This window comes from Bidens hawaiensis, unplaced genomic scaffold, assembly GCF_021521415.1.
Source record: "Bidens hawaiensis isolate Kalapana, Puna unplaced genomic scaffold, B.hawaiensis_p1.1 tig00031115_1, whole genome shotgun sequence".
NCBI lineage: Eukaryota > Viridiplantae > Streptophyta > Magnoliopsida > Asterales > Asteraceae > Bidens > Bidens hawaiensis.
The window spans coordinates 74,695-102,195 of NW_027505203.1; the positions used below are offsets into that span (position 1 = coordinate 74,695).

Consider the following 27,501-nt stretch of genomic DNA (forward strand, 5'->3'; position numbering starts at 1 on the left):
CACATCAAGTTCTCCAATGATATTTTCCTGTGGATGATATCCATGAATCTGAAGAGTGGGATTCTCAGGAACAACAACATTATCAAATAAGTTAGTGTAATGTTCACCCAACTCAGGAGATGAAACATTATCACTGTCAAGATCAATAACTTGAATTTCAGCTTGATCATCATCAGAAGAAGTAGAAACATTATCAATAGCAACTGGAGAAACAACTTGAGATTCTTCAGTTGGAGCATCTGGTTGAGCTTCAACTTCATTAGAACTTGAAGATCGTGGAATGGTCAAATGATCTTCAAAGTATGCTCGAACCAGATCTTCATCGATGTGTTCAGTCGAAGGAGTAAAAGAATTAAATAAACTATCATAGTCAAACATCCAGTCTGGACCTTTCCCTTGAGGAGGAGTTGTGTACTTTTGACAGTCCACATGGTACCATTCTTCAACACAACCAGATGTGAAATTGAAAACCCTTTTCTTTGGAGATGAATATCCCAAGAAAAATCCTTTGATAGCTTTTTCTTCAAATTTACCCGAATCCTTCTTCAACATTGCACACGGACACCCAAATGGTTCCAGGTACTTTAAATTAGGTTTTCTAATATTTAAGATCTCGTAGCTTGTCTTCTTGAGTCTTTTCACAGTTAGAACTCGATTAAGCGTATAACAAGCTGTATTCACTGCCTCATTCCAAAATTGGACAGGAAGCTTTGAATCAGCGAGCATTGTGCGTGCAGCTTCAATCAGAGTTCTATTTTTCCTTTCAGCAACACCATTTTGTTGAGGTACATAAGGTGCACTATATTCTCGGTGAATTCCCTTTTGAATACAAAAGAAATCCAATATAGTGTTTTTAAATTCAGTACCATTATCACTACGGATTCTCCTCACCTTTTGTTTATACAGTGATTCAATTTTAGTAATAAGATTTTGTACCAAAACCGGTGTTTGATCTTTTGAACTCATAAATAACACCCATGAATATCTTGAATAATCATCTGTCACTACAAGACAATACCAGTCTCCAGAAATACTCGCACGATTCACTGGACCAAACAAATCCATATGAATTCGTTCAAGAGGAGTATCAATGGAATTCAATAACTTATAGGGATGTGTCTTTTTCTTCTGCTTGCTCTTTTTGCATGCAACGCAGTGATCAGATAACTTAAAATTCTTTAACGAGACACCCTCAACAAAGTCATTTGCCATTAAATAATTCATCTTTCTGACATGTGTGTGACCCATTCTACGATGCCATAGAATCGAGTCTTTCTCGGTTGCTTTCGAGACAAACATGTTTCGATCGATGTGGATACCTTAGATTTCATATTTAAGACATAAATATCATTTGATCGTGGTGATCGCATGACAACCATGTCCTCGGGGATAACATAACCCGGTTTCAAGATGAGACATTCTTTATCAGTAAATATCGTAGTGAATTTTTTATCACAAATTTGCGATACACTCAATAAGTTATGATCAACCTTGCCACAATAATTCACTTTCTCAAACGTAATGTGACCATTTGAAACTTCACCCTCTTGTGTGATCATGCCCTCAGAATTCCCAGCAAACGCTACATAACCCCCTTGAATATTTCTTACGTTGGTTAATAGGTCGAGATTCCCAGTGATATGGCGAGAACATCCGCTATCCATGATCCAGTTTTCACCAGAAATGGTCTTGGATGAACCCTACACACAAACAAAAAATGATTAGTTCAAAAAGGCAGCCCAGGCCTCAGTCTTGGGCACCTTTTGGTTTTCTCTTTGATCATTAACATTAACATATTTCAATTGTTGTTCAGCCACTTGTGAATAAGTTACCGGCTTCCTAGACTTTCGTCTTAAGTAAGCTGCCTGAACAATGTTTGAATTCTTGTTTTGACATATAGGTTCAGTTGGAATGAATTTTAGTTTCACTTGACCGTGTGTCTCATTGACATGAAGAACCTTCCGAGAATTCACAACAGAGAACAAAATATGAGTATCATCAGCATACGACACAGGTCGTTTTAGGATCTCCTTGACCAATGGAATTGGCTTAGATTTGTCCTTGATAAAAGGATGAAGATTCTGATAGTGCTGCTGACTACAATTTCTCACAACATGACCTTGTTGACAGCATAAAAAACAAGTTCGCATGTCTACATGATGATGTTTAGAAGTAATTGGAATAAATGATGCAGATGATTGATGATGACTCACATTTTTAGTCATGCTGTTAGCAAACTCATCAGATAATTCAGATTTCTTCTTTAAATAAAAATCTAAATTAGAACAGTTCAAAAAGCTTTTTAGTGTATCTGTTCCAGTTGACTTCACAAAGTTAATCTTCTTAGCTTGTTTTAAAAATTGTTTTGCCTTAGTCAATGGATCAGATTGAACTGATGTTTTTGTTTGAGCATACACACGTTCAAGTTCTTGAATTTTTGAAGTTTCATTGACAAAAACACTCTCAATAAGTTCAGGTTTGATAATACTTATTGGAATATCTTTTTTAGTGAACATCGTATCCATTCCCTTTAACTTAAAAACTCTAGCCGATGAAGACCTAGAACTCGAAGGATTAATGAAACGCATTAAGTCCTCATCAGAAATCTTTGGTTTAACTGACTTCTTTGTCCTCACTGGTTTAGTTTTCACAGTTTCTTCCTTGTTCATTTGAGATTTTAATGAACCATACACAGCTTCCTCAAACTCTTGAGGTTCGCAAAGAATATGATTAGAACTAGGAATGTTCTTATTCTTGTGTATTATCTCAGGTTCAAACACATCTTCAATAATCACTTTATCAACATTTTCAACAAAGACCTTTTTACTTTCCACATGAGGTTTTTGAGGAACAACTTGGGATTTGACAATTTCAGGTTTAACCAATTTAGGTTTTTCAGAAATCACAGATTCTTTTTGAATCAAATCCTCTTCTTTTCTTGCAAAATGATTAATTTTATAATCATTATGAAAAGGTGGTGGAATTTCAACAAAACCAATACCCTTTTTAGAATCTTTTTGTTTTCCAGATACTTCAATAATTTCATTCAACAGAAAAGACGAATTCCTAAATTTTCCCAATTTGTTCTTCAATTCAAGAACCTCATTCTCAAGCTCAGTTATCTTAGAACGATGTTTCAAGATTTCCTGAAACTTTTGATCATTAATGGTCATTTTCACAGATAACTCGGCTTTGAGATCGTGGTTACTTGTCGACAATGCTTCAATCTTTTCTCGAGATTTCCTTTGAGATTCAAGAGATTGTCGATAAGTATCCTTAAGAGAAGCAATTTCTCTTATAAGATTATCATTTTGATTTTTCAATGCTTCTAACTTAGATTTGTTAGATTCACAATCAACACATGATGCTTTAAATGAAGTAGTAGAAATAGAATTACTAACCTCATTGATCTTAGCCATGCAAGCAAACATTGATTCAGAAGGCTTGTCGCAAGAGTCGTCAGAATCAGATCCAGAATCATTATCGGAAGACATCTCACTACCAGTAGCATCTTGACAATCTTTATGTAACCCAAACATAGCCAAATTTGCTTGAACATCATTGCATAGTAACCGTTGTGACCAATCAGTTCCATCTGCTAACATTGCTTGTGTTGTAGAAGAAGATGGTTTCTTTTCAGCATCACTTCCTCGTGGTGTAGAAGCATTTTGACTTTGACCACGAGGACCAGTGTATTCTTTCCTTGGTTTGTCACATTCTTTCGCGAAATGCCCAAATTCTTGACAATTATAACACTTTACTTTTAATTTGTCAAAACCCAACTTCTTGTTTAAAGCTGGAAGATCTTTTCCAGTTCTCTGCATGAATCTTTTAACTTTACGAACAATCATAGCCATGTTCCATTTTAAATCCATAATTTCTAGATCATCTGGATCTATCTGATCATAGTCCTCATCTGTTAAATCACTTGTGGCAATCTTACTACTCACTAAATTTTCATATGAAGACATAAAAGCCGTCAGAAAAGCAAAGTTATGATCAGCTTCCTTCATATTGACACTAGGTGGTGTAGCAAATGGATTGGTATTAGTTGAACTTCCAGAACCACCCGAATTGCCAGCAGAGTAGTAACAAACTTTTGGATCATTAAACATAGATGATTCTTTTTCACTTGCAGCATGAGTAAGAAAAGCAGTGATTGGAGAGATCGTTGAACTAAGAGGCATACTTCCACCATAGAAAGCTGGATCTTGATTTTCTTTGGAGGATTTTTGACACTTAAGATCATATTCTCTAGCTTCGATCTTTTTGTAGAAATTCAAGTGCCGTCAAGTCTTCATTCAGAAAATAATCATTCTCTTTCAAAACCATTAGAAATGTTGAGTAGGAACTTGGAAGCACACTTTTAATAGTGTCAATTTTGTCTCTTTCAGAAATTTTCATTTTCATCTTGTCCATTTCAGCAATTAAATGACTAAATCTTGTTGTCATCTCTTCAACTGTTTCTCCTTTCAATAAATTAAAGTTTCGAAACTGAAACTTGAGCATCACTTTCTTACTCTCAGCTGTGTTTCCCATGCTTCTCATACGTGGATGTTGAAATAAGGACGCACATCTCTTGATACTACCAACTTGATGAAAGATATTTTCTGGTAATGCCATAGTCAAAGTAGAATATGCTTTTATCTCGATTTCTAAAGCTTTCTTCTCTTCTTGTGAGTATTGAGAAACAGCTTTAGGAGTATATCCAATAGTATCATCACCAATCATTGGTGCAACATAAACTTCATCAAGACAATATGAGCAGTCATGATGAACAGATCCCAAATGTGCACGAAACTGAGGTTCCCACTTGGCAAAGTCACTGAACTTCATCAATCTTGGACATTTAGAATGCGAACCTATCTCGGTATCAAGTTACAACATATGTTGCATCAACAAGTTTTGAGACGCTAATGCATACATACTAGCCATCTTTGAAAATTTAAGTGTTTAACGAATCAAATAATGAAATAGCTTAACGAATCAGTGAACAGTTATAGCGAACTGTGAACAATTGTAGCGAACTGTGAACAGTTATAGCGAATCAATCCTTAACGAAGTTAAGACTGATCAGTAACGAAGTACCTTAACGAATGAGGTGAGTGTTTTAACGAATCAAAAGTCAACTTAACGAGTCAACTTAACGAATCACAAATAAGGTTAACGAATCTCCCAAATGGCGAAACAGATAATGAATGAGATTAAGGTTTAGCGAATCACAAGTCAACTTAACGAATTGAGCAAACGAATTGACCAAGTCAACTTAACGAATTGACCAAACGAATCACAAAGGATTAGTTTAGCGAATCAGATGATAATCAGTAACGAATCACTAAGAAATGCTTAGCGAATTAATATAACGAATCAGCTATAGTAGATTAACGAATCACACTATAGCGAATCAGGTTGTTACAACCGTTTATAACAAACTCTGACACCTTATGCCACTTGGCAAAGGTTGTTATGGCACAAATCCCAAGAAGAACACGTGTCACACGAATCGGTTAATCTAGTTAACGAACTAGATAACACGAATCAATAACTCACACGAATTGATTAACGAACTAGGTAGCGAAGTAACACTGTTGATAACGAATCACCAAGAAACATATAGCGAATCACCAGGAAGAAGATAACGAATCATCTTCAAATCTTCAAATCTTCAAACAAGTTTTCCAGAAAATTTGAAGATTAAACCCAGAAACCCAACAATACCAAATCTGTAATACTACTTCGTTTCTCAACCAAATTGCACAAATAAACTACCAATATACTCGTAAACCAAATCCGAATCCAATACTCATTACCTCATAACCGATTAACACCAATAACCAAACCAATTTGATCAAAAAACAAACCCCTGTTTCGGACTTAAACCAAAACCAAAACCAAAACACACAAATCCAATCCAAACCTCAATTCCTCTAATCCAAACCTCTACAATACCTTAACCAACACGAATTCAATCCAATTCGTCCATAATTCAATCAATTCAAACACACATTGATTCAAAATCAAACACAAACTGAAAAACTTAATAACAATAACAATTAACACACCAAATCAAGTGTAAAGAGCACCAACAGCTCTAATACCACTTGTTGGATCCCAAAATTAATAGTCAATCGATAACAATAAACAGATAACAGATATGTGAATATCCGATTACCACTATTAAAGATCTAGCTCATAATTTACCTTGATTTAATGTTACGTGTGTATATATTATCAATATATTAAACGAATAATGTTAAGGTGAAGCTTGAGAGAAAGCAATTACTCTAAAAATTTTTCTCTAAAAACTTTTAATTAAAGTGAACAGTGGTTCACTATATATAGAAGGCGACCTGGTTCGCTAACATTCCCTAGCGAACCAGCTTCCCCTTCGTTACATAATTTAACATAACGAACCACCCCCTGATTCGTTAACATCCCCTAACGAATCAGGAGGGTATACATAATAATGTCTTAGTTCGCTAACATCCCTTGCGAACTAGACTTAATCTTAACGAACTAGTCAATAATAAATATTAAATATTACATTAATTAATAAATAAACATTAACGATAAATACAAAGACTCTAGACGCAAAACCGTGCACTAACAGTTATAGATGTCGTTTAAAGCTTACACGGAGAATTATGTACGCAAGGCAAAGGAGGCTGGAATCACCGAACCATACCCCGAGGATAACATGAGCGAAGGGTATTATGAAGCCTACTTCAACCAAGACGTGGAACACGATCTGTCCAAACCCTTGTACTACCCCGGTAGCCGACACTACCCAATCAACATCTCCGACAGTCCATCGAAGTGAAGCATTGAGGCGCCAAGGCACTCAAGCTACTATCCACCAACTCAACCGGTGTACCAACCTGCGGAAATGTCACAATATTTCCCAAATAGTTATGGACCGTCAAATCCACAACCAACGGAAATCCCCACTTTCCAACCAACTGAGGCTTTCACCATTCAACCTATGGAGACACCACAATACTACCCAGCAGGATACCTACCAAACTCTCAACCACCCGCCGAGTGGATGAAGTATCTCAACGAACAACAAGAGTGGCATGCCGAGAGCTCTACCCTCAGTGAAACCAATCCCCAACCAACCCAATATGAAGGACCATCTCGTAAGCCAAAAATGAGAGTGATGATGCCTACTGAAATTTTCGAGAAGCTTTCCATTGAAGCTACCCAACCAATGGAAGAAAATGAACAAGAGAGAGAACCTATGGAGCAAGAAGAACCAATGGAGGAGGAAGAACCTACGGAAGAAGAAGAGTCCGAAAATGAAAAGGATTCCGAAGAAAGTAGTGAGGAGGACCCAATAGGAGAGTCCGAGGGAAACATGGAAGAAGAGCATCCAAATAACTCCAACGAAAAATCAAGATCGATGAATGGATCACTCACTTCCAATGCAAGCTATGGTTCAATGGATCCATATGTTGAACACCTCGAGAAGTTAAAGAACCAAGCTTCATCAAGTTTTCCCCCATATCAAGGAAGAATTCCAACCATCCAAGAACAAGCGGACGAGATTCGTGAGCAAAATCAAGCCGCCAAAACCTATCTCTACATGTCATCCAACGGGGATTACGTTCCATACCCTGAACCGAGAAATCGTATTGAAATGGTGACACTAGGTTATCGTGACCCACCACCACAGTATGGGTATCCTGATGTAATTCCCCAATCTTATGAAGAGCATTTTGACCGCGCCCTTCATGAGATTCATAAGACTGATGAGTGGAGAAGGAAGATGGATAAGGAGAAGAAAAAGAAGAAGAGCGTAGGAGAGAAACTCCTTAAAAGTGCAACAAGTTGTCAAGGATGGTGAAGAAGTATATGAAAGATTGAAGATGTTAGCCAAGGGAAGACAATATGTAATATAGTCCTATGTGATATGTGTAATATTATGAATAAAGAACGTTTGAAGCGTTCTATTGTAATGATAGGGCTTAATATATATATCGTGACAACGATATATATATATATATGTGTGTGTGTGTGTAAAATGATAAATATATATCTTTTGATATATATTTTTGTGAATAAATAAAATGTGTGTTTGAAAAAGAAATGTTGTACAAATTTCAGACCAAAAAGAAAGAAAATGTCTGAACAAAGCAACAATAACGAGAATGAAAATGCTCGTAGAGAGAGAGATGAATAATAAGGGGAAAGGCCCCGAGAATGAAAGGGAGGAAGAAATTCCCGAAAAGTATATGACTAAAATTGAAAAGATGATTAAGAAAGCCGTGAGAGAAGAATCTGAATGGAGATCTCAATCTCATCAATCCCGAAAATTCCATTCCGTTAATCCTTCCGTTCATCCTTCTCATAACCCGAGAAATCCCATCCAAAACCTTCTCATGATGAGGAGAGTGATCATGGGTCCAATGCCGATGAAGGCATTAGACAAAAGTTTAAGAAATTGAAAGTCAGTGGTTGTACTTTCAAGGAATTCAAGTTCTATGGACCGAAAGAGTTCCATGGTGACAAAGGAGCCATCACAACCGTGAGGTGGCTCGAGGAAATGGAAACACTCGTTATCACAAGCGAGTGTACTAAGGAAAAGAAAATCCAATACTTTGCCCTAATGTTCAAGGGCGAAGCGCACGAGTGGTGGAATGCACTACTGATGAGTAAGGGAAGAGAAAAGATGTATAGTCTGTCATGGGAAGAGTTCAAAGCCATGGGGATGGCGAAGTTTTGTCCAATGCACAAAACCGACCAAATACAAACCAAGTTTCTTAATCATAAGGTCGTAGGGACAAATCTTAGAGAATATAACACCAAATTCCTAGAGTACTGTCGTCTTGTTCCCCAGCTGGTTAACCCTGAGTCCAGCAAGGTCACATGTTATATTTGGGGACTGCCGCGAGAGATTCGCGACATGGTGAGGTCTCACTTGCCTCAAACCGCCGATTCTGCTATGGAATTGGCCGGGTACTTGATGGGCGGCATGGTCCGCAACAAAGAGGAGGACAAGAAGACCGCACCAACGACTGCTCAAGGGAAAACTGGTGGAGGTTCCAATTTTAGGAACAAAGGCGTGAACCGAAACAACTCTATGCCATGTAAGACTTGTAGGAGGTATCATAAGGGTCGATGCAATTTCGCCCCATTTCCTAAAGTCTGTGAGTCCTGTAATCGCACGGGACATGATGCTGCTAACTGCTGGAAAAAGAAGATGACTTGCTTCCAATGCAAAGAGATGGGCCATTTGAGTTTTGAGTGCCCAAAGAACAAGCCTGCTGCTGGTGGTGCGGGTGGAAGTGGCAAAGATAAGAAAGGAAACGCTCGAGTGTTCATGCTCGACACAAAGAGGGCCGCTGACATGCCGGAAACTGTTACCGGTACGTTTCTAGTCAACGACACGTATGCTAGAGTTTTATTTGATCCTGGTGCAAATTTAAGTTTTATAGATTATATATTCTGTAGTCTATTAAACGAACCATTAACTAAATTAAATAAAACTCTAAGCGTCGAGACTGCTAGTGGCGAAGTCATTAAAATCTCTGAAGCCCTTGAAAACGGAAAAATCCTTTTAGCCGGTTATATCTTACCTATTTGTTTGTTACCCATGAGCTTGGCTGGTTTTGACATTGTACTTGGTATGGATTGGTTATCCGATAACCATGCTCGTATCATCTGCAATAGCAAAACTATAGAACTTCAAGCCCCCGATAAACGAACGATTCGAATAGAAGGGGAAAAAGACACGGGCCAAGTTAGCATAATCTCCATGATTAGGGCTAACAAATGTTTGAATCAAGGATGACTCGCATTCATGGCCTACGTCACCAAAGATTCTAAGCCAAAAGAAATTCAAGACGTCTCTATCATTTCTAACTTTTCTGACGTCTTTCCTGATGAACTTCCTGGAATCCCTCCCGATCGTGAAGTAGAGTTTAGGATCGATCTTATTCCCGGTACTGCTCCGATCGCCAAAGCTCCATATCGCTTAGCGTCAACTGAAATGACGGAGTTGAAGAAACAACTCGACGAACTACTTGAAAAAGGTTTCATTCGACCAAGTTCTTCACCTTGGGGAGCGCCAATTTTATTTGTCAAAAAGAAGGACGGATCCATGGGAATATGTATCGACTATCGTGCATTAAATAAAGTCACCATCAAGAATCGTTATCCACTCCCTCGTATCGATGACCTTTTCGATCAGCTTCAAGGTGCTAGCTATTTTTCTAAAATTGACCTTCGTTCTAGCTATCACCAACTTAAGGTTCAATCCAAGGACATTCCAAAGACAGCTTTTCGAACAAGGTATGGACATTATGAGTTCACGGTTATACCGTTTGGGCTTACTAATGCTCCGGCCGCATTCATGGACATGATGAATCGGATTTGTAAGCCTTACTTGGATAAGTTTGTTATCGTCTTCATCGACGACATATTTATTCCAAATCCAAGGCTGATCATGAAGTTCACCTTCAAACTTTACTTGAGATTCTTAGGACCGAGAAATTGTACGCCAAGTTCTCGAAATGCGAGTTCTGGTTGCACGAGGTGCAATTTCTTGGACATATCATCAATGTCAATGGTATTCAAGTAGACCCCACTAAGATTGAAGCAATCACTAAGTGGGAGGTTCCGAAATCGCCAACCGAAGTCCGAAGTTTCTTAGGTTTGGCCGGCTATTACCGTAGATTCATCGAGAACTTTTCTCGTATCGCCGTTCCCTTAACTTCGTTAACTTGAAAGAATATTAAGTATGAATGGGGACCGAAGCAACCAGAGGCATTCGATATACTTAAGAAAAAGCTTACTCAAGCACCTATCTTGGCTTTGCCAGAAGGTATTGAAGGTTTTGTTGTCTTTAGTGATGCATCCCGCCTAGGTTTGGGATGTGTACTAGTGCAACATAAGAAAGTAATCGCTTACGCCTCTCGTCAACTCAAAATACACGAGAAGAATTATACGACTCACGATCTAGAGTTAGGTGCCATAATCTTTGCACTAAAGATATGGAGGCACTATTTCTATGGAGTACGATTCACCGTGTATACTGATCATAAGAGTTTAAAGCATATCTTTGATCAAAATAAGTTGAACATGCGCCAAAGGCGATGGATGGAAACGCTTAATGACTACGACTGTGAGATTATCTATCACGAAGGTAAGGCCAACGTTGTGGCCAATGCCTTAAGTCGTAAAGAACATGAGAAACCCAAGAGTGTTCGAGCATTACGCTTAGAGCTTCAAATTGATCTCATTGAGCAAATCAAGATTGCTCAAACTCAAGCGATCAATGAAAACCAAATCGCCGATGAAAAACGCAACGACACCAATGACTCGTTAGTCAAGGGTGACGATGGTATCCTAAGACTCGGTAATAGGATTTTGGTACCAATCGTTGGAGGATTGTGCGAGAAGATCTTGAACGAAGCCCATAAGTCAAAATAGATGATGCATCCCGGAAGTGATAAGATGTACCATAATCTCAAAGAGAATTATTGGTGGAACGGGATGAAAAGAGATGTCGCTTCGCATGTGGCGAAATGTTTGACTTGTTTACAAGTCAAGGCTGAACATCAAAAGCCTTCAGGATTTCTTCAGCAACCCGAACTTCCTGTATGGAAGTGGGAGTTGATTACTATGGATTTCATTACTAAACTCCCAAAGACGACTCGACAACATAATACTATATGGGTAATTGTGGATCGTTTGACGAAATCTGCACACTTTATACCCATCAATGAGTCGTACTCAATGGATAGACTAGCACGTATATATGTGAACAACATGGTTGCTTTGCATGGAGTACCGCTATCTATAATATCTGATCGAGACAGTCGTTTTACGTCTCATTTCTGGAAAAGCTTCCAACAAGCTCTTGGTACGAAGTTAAACCTAAGCACTGCCTATCATCCGCAAACGGATGGGCAAAGAGAAAGGACAATTCAAACGTTGGAAAATATGCTCCTCGCTTGTGTGATCGATCTAGGTGGAAGTTGGGATGACCACTTACCCCTAATGGAATTTTCATATAACAATAGTTATCACACAAGTATTCAAGCCGCACCATTCGAGGCATTATATGGTCGAATGTGTAGAACGCCGGTGTGTTGGTCTGAAACCGGAGATAATCAATTGTCTGGACCTGAGATTGTCCAAGAAACAACCGACAAAGTTCTCCTAATCCGAGAACGACTTAAGACGGCGCGTGATCGCCAAAAGAGCTACGCCGATTTTCGACGTATGCCTTTAGAATTCAATGTCGGTGAAAAGGTATTACTGAAAGTCTCGCCTTGGAAAGGCGTTGTTCACTTCGGTAAGAAAGGAAAGTTAAGTCCTCGATTCGTTGGACCTTTTGAGGTACTCGAACGAATCGGCACTGTTGCATACCGATTGCGACTGCCCGAGGAAATGCAAGGAATACATGATGTATTCCATGTTTTGAATCTGCGTAAGTGTTTGACCAATGAATCTTTGGCAATGCCATTGAAAGACGTAGAAATAAACAAAAATTTGAAATTCGTAGAACGTCCAATTAAAATCGAAGATTCGAAAACAAAAAAATTGAAAAGAAAGACTTTGAAAATTGTGAAAGTTAAATGGGACTCGCGTAGAGGGCCCGAATATACATGGGAACTCGAATCGGAGATGAAACGGAAATACCCCCAACTATTCTTGTAAGCAATCTCGAGGACGAGATTTGTTTCAAGGTGGGGAGGATGCAGCACAGTGCAAATTTCGAGCCCAAAGTATCAACTTTCCAAAGTCTAGGGACTAAAATTGCCAAATTCCAAACTTGAGGGTTAAAATTGAAAAATAATATTTTCTGACCCATCGTGCTACGCGATGAGTCAGAAGAACCCCATCGCGTATCGCGATGGGGCTGCCGACAATCAGTGACACGTGTGCCACGTGGCACACGGTGGCGCTAGGTGCTGCCACGTGTCACCACGTGGCAACACTTCTGCCACGTGTCGCAACGGCTGCCACGTGTCAACACGTGGCAAGCCTATATGGGACGCGTCACCAGGCCTATATCGCGATAGGCCTGGCTAGGAGCCCATCGCGTAGCGCGATGGGGTCCAAAATCAAGTCTATAAATAGCGGGCATGGGATCTCATTCCAGGCATCCCAAACCAGTCCTCCAACCTCTCACTACTCTCTCACTAGAATCCTCGATAAACGTGTCTCGTTGTCTGGATAAACGTGCCTCGTTTCCTCGTAAAACGTGTCCCGAATCCTCGAATGTGTATTAAAGTTTCCTTGAAGATCTACACCACTTCCCACCCTCATTCAACCAAGACGGTGATAGTTCTCAAGATCCGCATCCTCAAAAAGTGAAGATTGGCAATTCTCGATTTGCGTGTCGAGTAGAAAGAAGCGGCGTCGAAGTGCTGCTTGAGTACCTAGCATCCCCTACGCCATTGTGAGGTTAGGCGTAGTATTGAATTCAATATAATTAAATATTATATTCAAGGCCTTAAGTCGAGGGTATACTCGATGCCTCGATAAACAAAAAGAAAACATAACAAAGAAATGAATGTGTATTGGATATTGAAAATGAGGTAAACATATATATGTGTGTAAGTATATATGGGTATACATTCTTTGTTATGAATTTATTATTTATTGAATAAGAGTATTCTTAAATAATAAAAGAAAAGATTACGTTTCTTAGAGAAGAAGAAACGTCGGGTTTTGAATATAAACTAAAGGTTTATAAATTTACTTTTAAACAAGAGGTTTTCAAGTAAATACGAATTGAACTAGAGGTTCAATCGAGGATTGAGATATAAGACTAAAGGTCTTAAGCCGGATCGTGTATCCGACTAACAAACATTTACACTCGTAACTATAGGTTCGAGGTAAAAGAAAGGGAAAGACTCTTGGACGGTGAGCGAAGCCGATCCTAAAGAGACAAGGTGAATACGCCCCCAAACTTTTATAAACTTGTTTTTCAAATGAGTCAAACTGTTATATGAAATTGTTTACAAGGAACTATGTGTTCCTAAAACCGTTATAACTATTGAGTTGTGTATGTTAACGTCGTCACTGTATTCCGCTTTGCTTGCGGTTATTTGTCCATTGAGTTGTGTATGTTAACCTCTAATGGTAATTCATAACATTTTCTTATACGCTATCCATTACCGAATAAAAACAAGTAGTTATTAGAGAAGATGGCCTTAACCAACAACAATCATCGATTTCGTGTTCATATAGAACTAATACATAAAGGGGGCAAAATGTGTGGGCCGGATAGTTTAGGTAACGGGTTTGGATCAAAACGAATAGATTTTAAACAAGTTGGGTTGACCAAAAACATTTTTTGCAAAGCGTTTAGATTTTATTCATATATTTGAGTCATTAAAAGATGACCACACAAATAAAAACTTGTACGAAAAGTTCACATAATAACGTAAACCATAAAATAAAGTCTGCATGAGGATCAAAACCAGACAAAAAGAGCATCTTCTGGTCACTCAAATACACAAAAGTTTTCATTCAAGGATAACAGTTAAAAATAATAATAATTTAGAGTTGAAGTTTGATGGTTAGTTTTGATGAGCTAATAACAATACATATGGAGATGAAATTTGATTTAGGAATTTGGGTTTTTAACGTGAGTGAATAAGTAAAATGTTACAAGCCAAACAGAAGAACTCAATCCAAAAGACTAGTCTGATAGGTGAGGGAACCTATTTGGCTTATAAATCCCACATCAGCTGCCCATACAACCGATGTGGGACAAGTTCCATACCTTGCAATGGTTTCAGTCCGTAACATAAAATGATCAACTTATCCTCATGTCTAAGGCACATAATGTGACTTAATGAAAACCAAAAACTGTTTATCGTCGGGTAAAGGCACATAAAGGAGGTTAATTCTTTTTTGGAACGACCAACTAAGTAACGTCGGGTACTCCGTACGCGGCCCCCATTGGCTAAAGGTAGTCTGAGCCGGCCACGAGTCCGAACGGACACAACCCTTAGCGGTCCACATATTAAGGGATTCCCCGAATAAAACCCGACTCCCACGCCTGCCAAACGGCACGGCAGCGAGGGGTCGGTAAAACCGGGTGAGATCAGGACTCGAACCCTTTCCCTCATATCTCCCATATAAATTGATGATAGTTAAGTTTAAACCCCCATACTTCTCACTAGTAAAGTAAGTGTTCTACCATTAAGTCACATCCCATTTATATTGTTTTTAAGAGGTTAATAAATGAGGAAATCAAGATAAGTTTTCTCGTAAAATAAAGTAGTAATATCGGCTTTGAATTCATACAAACCAACCTACCTAACTGTTAGGTAAGGTATTAAATGAAACCAATACAACCGTATCGCCTCTTCTTTTTCACAAGCAGACAAGCTACAGCCATATCATTAACCTCACATATACATCCTTTGAGGTTCTTTCTTGGGAAAATTACAAGAATAGACAAGTTTGACTCAAAATTTACCAAAATAGACATGTCTATTTAGCCTACATCTCTCCAATTATTGGTTTTTTAACCAATAAACAATTGACAAGTCACCGAAACCGGCTAAGGCGGCTAAGCCTTAGCCTCCACTTTATAGGCACGGAATTTTATAAAAAGTAAACAGGTCCCACCTTTAACCAATAAAATTCGACATGTGTCAAAGGCGGCTAAACTTAGCCTACATCTATGGTTATTTAGCCGGCATCTTTGACTCTTAGCCGGCTTCGGGATACGTGTATATTTAGTTAGCCGGCTCCAAATATTCCTTCTTAGCCGGCTCCAACTCGGCTTCAATTTTTTCATTTAGCCGTCAAAATTGAATATTTTACCAACCTTATTAAATATTTAACCGGTTTCACTTAGCCGTCTTCTTAGCCGGTGTAAATTTAGCCGACAAAATTGAATATTTTACCAACTTACCAACTCTATTAAATATTTAGCCGGCTTCACTTACCCGTCTTCTTAGCCGGTGTAAATTTAGCCCCCAAAATTAAACATTTTACCTACTCACTTAATTATTTCGCCGGCTTCGCTTAGCCGCCAATTTTTTCTCTCATAGCCGGCATGTTTTAGTCATCAGCAAAAAATACTTTACCTACCCAAATTTAATTTTTTCACCAACCATTTTTATAAAACTATACAACCATGTCCCCTACATCTTATAAAACCATCTTCACCCTCTCAAAAGATACTCATTTTAAAAAATATATATGTTTGTTAACGTCGTCGTTTACTCAGATTGTAGGCTTTACTTAGCCGCCAATTTTTTTTCTCCTAGCCGGCATGTTTTAGCCATCAGCAATAATTATTTTTCCTACCCAAATTTAATTTTTTCACCAACCATTTTTATAAAACTATACAACCATATTCCCTACATCTTATAAAACCATCTTCACCCTACAAAAGATACTCAATTTTTAAAAAAAAATATGTTTGTTAGCGTCGTCGTTTACTCAGATCAGATTGTAGGCTTTACTTAGCCGCTGTAGGCTCCTGGACGGATCGTACACGGGACATCGCTAACAACGCAGGTGCGGAATCCCTGCGTGGGTAGATACGAGTGTAGAGTATGTGGAGATCGAACACACAAGCAATAAACCAAACACGTTATATTGATAACAAACACGTGACCCGAGGTCACTGTTACAGACTATGACACGTAACTCGGTTACTGAACGACTGAAATGAAACCCTAAACGACCCACTTTATAAACTGTTCCGCTGAACAGTTTATATATACGACAACTTCGCCACAGGCGAAGTTGTCGATAACTTCGCTGATTCAACAAGTTCGCCATAGCGAACTTGTTGACAACTTCGCGTATTACACAAATAAACATAATCAAAACATAATTGCATTACAGACTCGATTACAAATGCTAGACTATGAACTACTGACACACATGTACCAACAGACTCCCCCTTGGCAGTAGCTTCATATCTTTATCTTCAAATCTTGAGTCTTGTAATCTTGCATCTCTACGCGTGCGCTCCTTCTCTAACACATACCGACACCACCCGTTGTTATTTCCTAGCTTGATCCTTCCAAGCAGGAATGTAGAAGATCTTCTTCTCGTTGAGCACTTTCAGATCAGCCTGCGATAGATTAACAAGATGCATCGGGTCGTAAACCCGAAGTACTTCTTGTTCATCCTCATCTTCCATTACCGCCTCAGCTGTCTCACAATCCACGTACCACCATTTTAGATCTTTGAGCACGTCCTTGGGCATGAACTTCATCGGTACTTCTTTAAGGCACCGGATCGGTTTGTATTTCATGACCATCCAAGGTTTTCCATCAACTCTCAGACCTCTATCCTTGTCTTCGACAAGTTTTCCCTTTTGTGGTTTCAGTAGCTCAAACTTTTTCTCTTTAACGCACTCTTTCCACACGATCTTCGCAATGATTCTAGCCATGTTGTCTTCACTTCTGTTTACCAATCCCAATCTGGCTAAATCTTTTACTTCACATTCTGGCAGTGTGTTTAGAGATCTCAACTTTCTCTGGAAGTACTGAATGCCATCATATCTCTTGATCACGAAGAGCCGCAGCTGCTCGTCGTATAACCAGCAGATAATACCTTTCTTGGCTTCCGCGTATCCCTTAATATTGTAACTTTTTCTGAACATCTTAGGGACCGCCGGCTTCTTCGTCTTTACGAACCAGTGGGCACAACCCTCCTTCCATTTCGGTTGTTCCTCCCACTCAGCATCTTCCTCCACGTTCTCATCACCCAAACCTGGTCTCTCAACCTCCGGAATCTCATGTTCCACGGAGTCATCAACAATCTCACCTTCTTCCAACACGTTTTCAACCGTAATCTTCTCTCCAATCCTCTCGATCTCATCAACTGGCAACACATCATCTTCAATCATAAACTCATCATCCTCCTCATCTAACTCTTTCAATGCGTCGATAACATCTTCAACATCAGCATCATCATCACCAGCTACTACATCGTCACCAGCTGCATTTGTAGACTCCCCCTCAGCTGTGGAAGCCCCAAGAGCCTGAGAGGTTCTTGGCAGCTCACCACCTGCACCTTCCGGTGCATTGGGATCATCGTCATGATCTTCTCTTCGTTTCGTCCTCAACTCATCACCCCTACACGTCTTCTCCCCCTGAGATGCCAAGAATGCTTTGAAGGCATCTATCACCTTTCCGTGTTCAACCAGGAGGGCTGCTTGTAGTTGATTGGATTCCACTAGGCTCTGAATGGTCTTTGTCTGATCAGCAACAATCTGCTCTAGTGATGTAATCCTCTCGGAATCTGAAGTAGGCGTTGGAGTTGGCGGGACATCAGCAGCAGAAGTGACCGCAGGTGGTACACTTGGTAACCCTGCAGTAGTAGTGATGGTCGACTCCACAAATCGTGCAACTACCACCGGTGGATTAAGCGGTTGGGTTGGTAGAGACACAATTGCTGGGGTCGACGTCTCGACAGCAGTAACCTGTGCTGTAGTAGGAATAAGAGACATACCAGACAAGGCAGGTGGAGCAAAACGTACCAGCCTTGAAGATTCTCCAGCTCCCGAACCCATACCTCTCTGTTCTCTTCTTGAACGTCTGAGCACAATCTGCACTGCCTCCTCTTCATCAACTTCATCCTCATCCTCGTCTACAGTTCTCGGTCTCTTTCCCGTAGTTCTCTCCCGAGACACCAAAAGTCGTCTCGCCTCAGCAAACGTTTACAGCCGCCAAATTTTTTCTCCTAGCCGGCAATTTTTTTATAAGATGTAGGGAACATGGTTGTATAGTTTTATAAAAATGGTTGGTGAAAAATTAAATTTGGGTAAGTAAAGTATTTATTACTGATGGTTGAAACATGCCGGCTAGGAGAAAAAAAAATTGGCGGCTAAGCAAAGCCGGCTAAATAATTAAGTGAGTATGTAAAATGTTTAATTTTGGGGGCTAAATTTACACCGGCTAAGAAGACGGCCAAGTGAAGCCGCCTAAATATTTAATAGAGTTTGTAAGTTGGTAAAATATTCAATTTTGGCGGCTAAATTTACACCGGCTAAGAAGACGGCTAAGTGAAACCGTCTAAATATTTAATAAGGTTGGTAAAATATTCAATTTTGACGGCTAAAATTAGACGGCTAAATGAAAAAATTGAAGGCGGCTAAGTGAAGCCTTAGCCTACAAGCCGAGTTGGAGCCGGCTTAGAATGAATATTTGGAGCCGGCTAACTAAATAGACACGTATCCCGAAGTCGGATAAGAGTCAAAGATGCCGGCTAAATAACCATAGATGTAGGCTAAGTTTAGCCGCATTTGACACGTGTCGAATTTTTATTGGTTAAAGGTGGGACCCGTTTACTTTTTATAAAATTCCGTGCCCATAAAGTGGAGGCTAAGGTTGCCGGCTTCGGTGACGTGTCAGTTGTTTATTGGTTAAAAAACCAATGATTGGAGATATGTAGGCTAAATAGACATGTCTATTTTGGTAAATTTTGGGTCAAACTTGTCTATTCGTGTAATTTTCCCTTCTTTCTTTCTTGTTGATTTGTATCATATCAATAACCTCACAAAGAAGGTTTTTTTTTTCTATTATTTCTTTTTTCGGATATTCGGATATCCGAGGTGATTTTCACTATCCATGAAGCTGTGTTGCTGTGGAAGCCTCTTTTCATATAAGATACCGTGCCCTAATATTTTCTTTCATACTCGTTCGTTGGAATATGTGGTCTCGGAAATAGGTATAAATTTTGCTTCCTCTCTTGCATCTTATGTATAAAATTTGGCCTAAATTTTATGTCTCAGTACGGACCGGGTCCAAGCTCATGGTTTAAATACTAACAAAATAAACTTACAAAAAGTGCACAAATTGGTCTTTTACCCCCAAACTGTTGCTAGTCAAAGTGCTCAAAACCGGTCTCTTGTTGTAAGAACCCATTTAGGAACCGGTTTTCTATAACAATATTTATATAAAAACTATAAATACATAGATAACGTACCTTTGAAACATCTACAGTGTTAACGGTCTGGTTTGTACGGGTTTTAGATCAAACCATGAGCCAGATCGTTATTAACGGTTTTTGAATAACGAAAACTGAAACCACACTGTTGGAAATTGAAACCGAACTGCTACTAACGGTTTTGCTTCAGTTTGGTTTCATGGTTTGGGACAAAGGCAAGTAAAATGAAAATCTAGAATTTAACTTGAAGATTATAAACCTATATTTTTATTAATTATTTAATAAAACTAAAAAAGTTATTTACAATTTGACATATTACCATTTTATACATGGACTTTTTAGCTATGATTTTTTTTTCCTTAAAGAATGAAAAGTACCATCTTTTATTGAAAAAATTTAATAGCAACAGTTCACATCATATATATGTTATATGAAATTTGTTCTATCATATATAATGACGTATACTTTATATCTAGGTTTATCAACCTCATTTTACGATTGTTCTGGATAGACAATCTTTTTCGGACACTCATTTTACGCTCATTTCGTATCAAACCTTTTTAGTACCTGTTTTATAAAATTCAACCCATGGGTCATATTTGCCACCCCTAGTCAGAACTACAAAACACTTAATTCAAATGGACCCATGTGATTGACATTCTTATAACATGTTTGGGATTGAGTTTGAAAAATGCTTATTGGCTTTTTCAAAAAAGCCATTTTGAAAAGCCTGGATTTTGAGCTTTTAGAAAACTGCTTTTTAACTCTTTTGAAAAAACTAAAATAAAAAGGATTTTTGTGATTGCCACACACATTTTGGCTTATTGGCTTTTTGAAAACATCAAAAAGCCAATAAGCATTTTTCAAACTCAATCCCAAAACATAATATGTTGATTTAACACTTTCAGTTGATGGAGAAGACTGTCATATGGACATCTTTCCAAGTATTTGAATTTGCCCGGGGAAGCAACAGGACGGTTGTTTATCTAGGGGCATACCCACGTCGGTCGCGCCAGGTGAAATGCCTTACAGAGGATCAATTCAATGCTAAGAGACAAGGATATGAAATTCTTCGGAGTTGCTGGCTTGGTTCTGCGCATATTGTTCTTTTGTTCGCATTCGAAAAGGTTGGGAATTTTATATGCGCTATGATATCGCTTTTAATAAATACCGTAAAAATGAAAAAAGTTATTAATGTGTTAGAAAACTGTTCCTTTTTATTTTTTGGGTTCAACAAGTAGTTATTACAAAGTAACATAAGATGCCACACGACATGAAAAAACAAAGAAAAGGTTTATCAACTATATTTGATTGCCATGTCGAATTTTTGAAAAATAGACACAAAATGACATGCTACATTGCTACCCTTTAAACAGATAATTTGTTGCTACAAGAAGTAAAAATGACGTGCTTCTGCCACATCAGATGCCACATATGCAAAAAATAGCTATGTCAAAAATACTGAAAATTAAGTAAAAAATTCAATATTGCTTTAAAACAATTATGTATACAAAATAAAAAATTATCATCAGAACAAATAAAAGCCACTTCATATACACTAAAATGACAGATATTGCCATGTTAGCAGTTTTTTAAAGACCAGCTAAAATGAATGACCTGCTACAACCAATACTAGATTATTATAAATTTATCTTGTTCCTTCAGAAGAATTGGTTATTTCAACCGAAAAATTACGATCCCGATTATCACAAGAAGGAATAACTGAGGAAATCATAAAAGATTGTGAATCGATTATGTTGAGTGAACTCACCACCATGCAAAACCAAATGAACACTCTTCAACTTAAACATATTGTTCTCTTAGACACATTAAGACAGTTAGAGGTACACATAATGTTCAACTTAAACATATAGCAGTTTTTTGCAAATCACACTTGCTTTATGAAAGATGAATGCCAAAAAATATTGCACTGATTGGTTTAACCTTATCTAATTTATTATGTGTAGCCTGTTACCGGATGACCTCTGACCGGCTGACCAAATAGAGTTTTTTGCAACCAAAACAGACATAATTTAAGATAGATACAATTAATACAGATTTTAATCGGCATAATTGCAGTTTTACACTTAATGTATTTAAAATACTAATTGAGTTGGAAAACTATCCAGTTGTCACGTTGAATAATTGTTTTTCAACAAGTTAAAGTAGAAAAGAAAGAATAATATTGGATGCACATTATAGAATCATAGACACTTCTCTTTTTCTTGCAACAGATTTCTATTCTATATTGTCAGAAGGCAGTGGAACCGATTCTGATGCTGACAACGACAGCCGGTACGGAGTAGATATTGAATCAGATGAAGAAACTGGGACATTTTTTGACACAAATGAATTCATGATGCCAGCTGATGTTTTAAGATGTGCTTCTTATCGAGGTAGAGAAAATTATGGAACAAGTTCTTCATCAAATGAAAAGGGCTCTTTCTTATCAGGCTATGCTGGAACTGAAATTAATTTAATTCAGCATCCTCATATTAAAAGAAGAGGCAGTTTGCCTGAACCAAAGGAAAAAGAAAGACCGGTTGGATTATGGTCTATTATTAAAGATAACATTGGAAAGGATTTATCTGGTGTTTGTCTCCCTGTTTATTTCAATGAACCACTTTCTTCATTGCAAAAATTAAACATATTTTACATCTTGTAATTTGATGTTTAACTGACATTAAACTTGTATTAATGCAGGGGAATGATTTGATGAGAATATTAAGCATGGCAGCTTTTGCTGTTTCTGGTTATGCATCAACAGAAGGTAGACAATGCAAACCCTTTAATCCTCTTCTCGGGGAGACTTATGAAGCAGATTATCCAGACAAGGGCCTACGTTTCTTTTCCGAAAAGGTAGATTATTTGGTTAATTACGCTATATAAGTTTGATTATAGAAAAAAGTGATGACGTATCATTTAAGTGGAGGTCATCCAAGTATCAACTTATTTTATTAAGGCATATAGGCCTCCCAAGTATGTTAGTGGTTTCGTTTATGCTAAATCTGGCCAAATACATGTCTAATGATGAAAATTCCCTTAATATTTTGAAAAGACAAAATTGCTCTTAAGTTTTGTAAAGACAAAAATGCCCTTGTATTATTATGAATTTTTGTTTCTATGAAATCTTGTCTTTTCAAAAACTTATGCGTATATTTGTCATTTTGTATAATATGGCTGGATTATGTATAAATGAAAACAAATACATCATGCAAAAACAAGTGTCTGGATTCTGGAATTTTGCATACAAGTGTCTGGAATTTTGTTTTGTATATCAAATTCTTAAACTTAACGAAAAAGTTCTCTAATAAAGTTTATGTACTTAAACATGCAAAACACCGTTTCCTTATAGTTTGGGAAGTCTGGATTTAGTCAATGCAAAAAAGGATTTTTATGTTATAGATTTAAAAATCAAGTAGAGGACTTCATTATTAAGCTTGACAAGTTTAATGATTGTTGCATTTAATAGGTGAGTCACCATCCTATGATTGTTGCGTGCCATTGTGAGAGCAGAGGCTGGAAATTTTGGAGCCGGCTAACTAAATAGACACGTATCCCGAAGCCGGCTAAGAGTCAAAGACGCGGGCTAAATAACCATAGATGTAGGTTAAGTTTAGCCGCCTTTGACACGTGTCGAATTTTTATTGGTTAAAGGTGGGACCCGTTTACTTTTTATAAAATTTTGTGCCCATAAAGTGGAGGCTAAGGCTTAGCCGCCTTAGCCGACTTCGGTGACGTGGCAGTTGTTTATTGGTTAAAAAACCAATGATTGGAGAGATGTAGGCTAAATAGACATGTCTATTTTGGTAATTTTTTAGTCAAACTTGTCTATTTGGGTAATTTTCCCTATTTTTTCTTTATCCTAATAAAGGATCAATACTGTACTATAAGACTATTAGCCGATGTGAGGCCTCATATTGTTCATTTGTTCTCCACCTGGTATCAAGTACCAACCCTACCACTGTTCCAAAGTCTTGCTCATCGCATCCAGCCGAAACAAAAGACTAGATCCAGTTAACAATCTAAAATTTTACCTTACACTCACAAAGCTAGATCTGGATAGTCTTGCGGTTGGATCCATGAAGCTGTGTTGCTGTGGAAGCCTCTTTTCATATAAGATACCGTGGTCTAATATTTTCTCTCATACTCGTTCGTTGGAATATGTGGTCTCGGAATTAGGTATAAAATTCTTATTCCTTTCTTGCATCTTATGTATAAAATTTGGCCGAAACATACCGGATCATTATTACAGCGCTGGTGAAAAATTAAACCAACATTTTGGTTTTATAATATTTAGGGAATGTGGTTGTTAGTTTTATAAAAATGGTTGGTGAAAAATTAAATTTGGATAGTTAAGTATTTATTGCTGATGACTAAAACGTGCCGGCTAAAATAAAAAAAATTGGTGACTAAGCGAAGCCGGCTAAATAATTAGGTGAGTAGGTAAAATATTTAATTTTGGGGGCTAAATTTACACTGTCTAAGTGAAGGCGGCTAAATATTTAATAGAGTTGGTGAGTTGGTAAAATATTCAATTTTGGCGGCTAATTTTACACCGGCTAAGAAAACGGCTAAGTGAAGCCGGCTAAATATTTAATAAGGTTGGTAAAATATTCAATTTTGACGGCCAAAATTAGACGGCTAAATGAAAAGGTTGAAGGCGGCTAAGTGAAGCCTTAGCCTACAAGCCGAGTTGGAGCCGGCTAAGAAGGAATCTTTGGAGCCGGCTAACTAAATAGACATGTATCCCGAAGCCGGCTAAGAGTCAAAGACGCGGGCTAAATAACCATAGATGTAGGCTAAATTTAGCCGCCTTTGACACGTGTCGAATTTTTATTGGTTAAAGGTGTGACCCGTTTACTTTTTATAAAATTTCGTGCCTATAAAGTGGAGGCTAAGGCTTTGCCGCCTTAGCCGGCTTCGGTGACGTGGCGGTTTTTTATTGGTTAAAAAACCAATGATTAGAGAGATGTAGGCTAAATAGACATGTCTATTTTGGTAATTTTTTTGTCAAACTTGTCTATTTGGGTAATTTTCCCTATTTTTTCTTTATCCTAATAAAGGATCAATACTGTACTATAAGAGTATAAGCCGATGTGAGGCCTCATATTGTTCATTTGTTCACCACCTAGTATCAAGTACCAACCCTACCACTGTTCCAAAGTCTTGCTCATTGCATCCAGCCGAAACAAAAGACTAGATCCATTTAACAATCTAAAATTTTACCTTACACTCACAAAGCTAGATCTGGATAGTCTTGCGGTTGGATCCATGAAGCTGTGTTGCTGTGGAAGCCTCTTTTCATATAAGATACCGTGGTCTAATATTTTCTCTCATACTCGTTCGTTGGAATATGTGGTCTTAGAATTAGGTATAAAATTCTTATTCCTTTCTTGCATCTTATGTATAAAATTTGGCCGAAACATACCGGATCATTATTACAAGGCTGGTGAAAAATTAAACCAACATTTTGGTTTTATAAAACCAACATTTTGGTTTTATAATATTTAGGGAATGTGGTTGTTAGTTTTATAAAAATGGTTGGTGAAAAATTAAATTTGGATAGTTAAGTATTTGTTGTTGATGACTAAAACGTGCCGGCTAAAAGAAAAAAATTTGGCGACTAAGCGAAGCCGGCTAAATAATTAGGTGAGTAGGTAAAATATTTAATTTTGGGGGCTAAATTTACACCGTCTAAGTGAAGGCGGCTAAATATTTAATAGAGTTGGTAAGTTGGTAAAATATTCAATTTTGGCAGCTAATTTTACACCGGCTAAGAAGACGGCTAAGTGAAGTCTGCTAAATATTAAATAAGGTTGGTAAAATATTCAATTTTGACGGCCAAAATTAGACGGCTAAATGAAAAGATTGAGGGCGGCTAAGTGAAGCCTTAGCCTACAAGCCGAGTTGGAGCCGGCTAAGAAGGAATCTTTGGTGCCGGCTAACTAAATAGACACGTATCCCGAAGCCGGCTAAGAGTCAAAGACGCGGGCTAAATAACCATAGATGTAGGCTAAGTTTAGCCGCCTTTGACACGTGTCGAATTTTTATTGGTTAAAGGTGGGACCCGTTTACTTTTTATAAAATTCCGTGCCCATAAAGTGGAGGCTAAGGCGGTGGCAGTTGTTTATTGGTTAAAAAACCAATGATTAGAGAGATGTAGGCTAAATAGACATGTCTATTTTGGTAATTTTTTAGTCAAACTTGTCTATTTGGGTAATTTTCCCTATTTTTTCTTTATCCTAATAAAGGATCAATACTGTACTATAAGAGTATAAGCCGATGTGAGGCCTCATATTGTTCATTTGTTTACCACCTAGTATCAAGTACCAACCCTACCACTGTTCCAAAGTCTTGCTCATCGCATCTAGCCGGAACACAAGACTAGATCCGGTTAACAATCTAAAATTTTACCTTACACTCACAAAGCTAGATCTGGATAGTCTTGCGGTTGGATCCATGAAGCTGTGTTGCTGTGGAAGCCTCTTTTCATATAAGATACCGTGGTCTAATATTTTCTCTCATACTCGTTCGTTGGAATATGTGGTCTCGGAATTAGGTATAAAATTCTTATTCCTTTCTTGCATCTTTTGTATAAAATTTGGCCGAAACATACCGAATCATTATTACAGGGCTGTTCAAAAAGCTCGTGGCTCACTCGAAACTCCGCTCGAAAATAGCTCGGCTCGAAAAAGCTGGTATCTAAATTAGCTCGACTCGATTTTTAAACGAGCCAAGCTCGAGCTAGGGTCCGCTCGGCCCGTGGCTTGGCTCGTTAGCTCGGCTCGTTGGCTCGTTGGCTCGTAGATTAAACCCTAAATTTTAATATCTATATATAATAATATCATGTCAAGATATAAATAAATAAAAATTATACATATATTATGGTTTAGTACGGATACCAAATATTTTCAGTGTTCGGGATCAGGACGGACCAGATCCAAGCTCATGGTTTGAATACTAACAAAATAAACTTACAAAAAGTGCTAAAAAACCGGTCTCTTGTAAGAACCCATTTAGGAACCGGTTTCTATAACAATATTTATATAAAAACTAAAAATAAATAGATAGCATACCTTTGAAACATCTACGGTGTTAACAGTCTGGTTCGTACGGGTTTTAGATCAAACCATGAGCCAGATCGTTATTAACGGTTTTTGAATAATGAAAACTGAAACCACACTGTTGGAAATTGAAACCGAACTGCTACTAACGGTTTTGCTTCAGTTTGGTTTCATGGTTTGGGACAAAGGCAAGTAAAATGAAAATCTAGATTTTAACTTGAAGATTATAAACCTATATTTTTATTAATTATTTAATAAAACTAAAAAAGTTATTTACAATTTGACATATTACCATTTTATACATGGACTTTTTAGCTATGATTTTTTTTTCTTTAAAGAATGAAATGTACCATCTTTTATTGAAAAAATCTAATAACAACAGTTCACATCCTATATATGTTATATGAAATTTGTTCTATCATATATAATGACGTATACTTTATATCTAGGTTTATAAACCTCATTTTACGATTGTTCTGGATAGACAATCTTTTTCGCACACTCATTTTACGCTCATTTCGTATCAAACCTTTTTAGTACCTGTTTTATA

The 27,501-nt window shown here is 37.8% G+C and overlaps 1 pseudogene across 1 annotated transcript in view; it reads left to right on the forward strand.

Moving 5' to 3' along the window:
• The first annotated feature begins 8,905 nt into the window (after positions 1-8,905).
• Positions 8,906-27,501, forward strand: part of LOC143611434 (oxysterol-binding protein-related protein 1D-like) — a 71,534-nt pseudogene continuing 52,938 nt past the window's right edge. The window contains exons 1-5 of the transcript XR_013149771.1: positions 8,906-9,089; positions 20,793-20,828; positions 21,550-21,739; positions 22,051-22,743; positions 23,357-23,402. The product of XR_013149771.1 is annotated as an oxysterol-binding protein-related protein 1D-like (transcript). The remainder of the gene's footprint in view (positions 9,090-20,792; positions 20,829-21,549; positions 21,740-22,050; positions 22,744-23,356; positions 23,403-27,501) is intronic.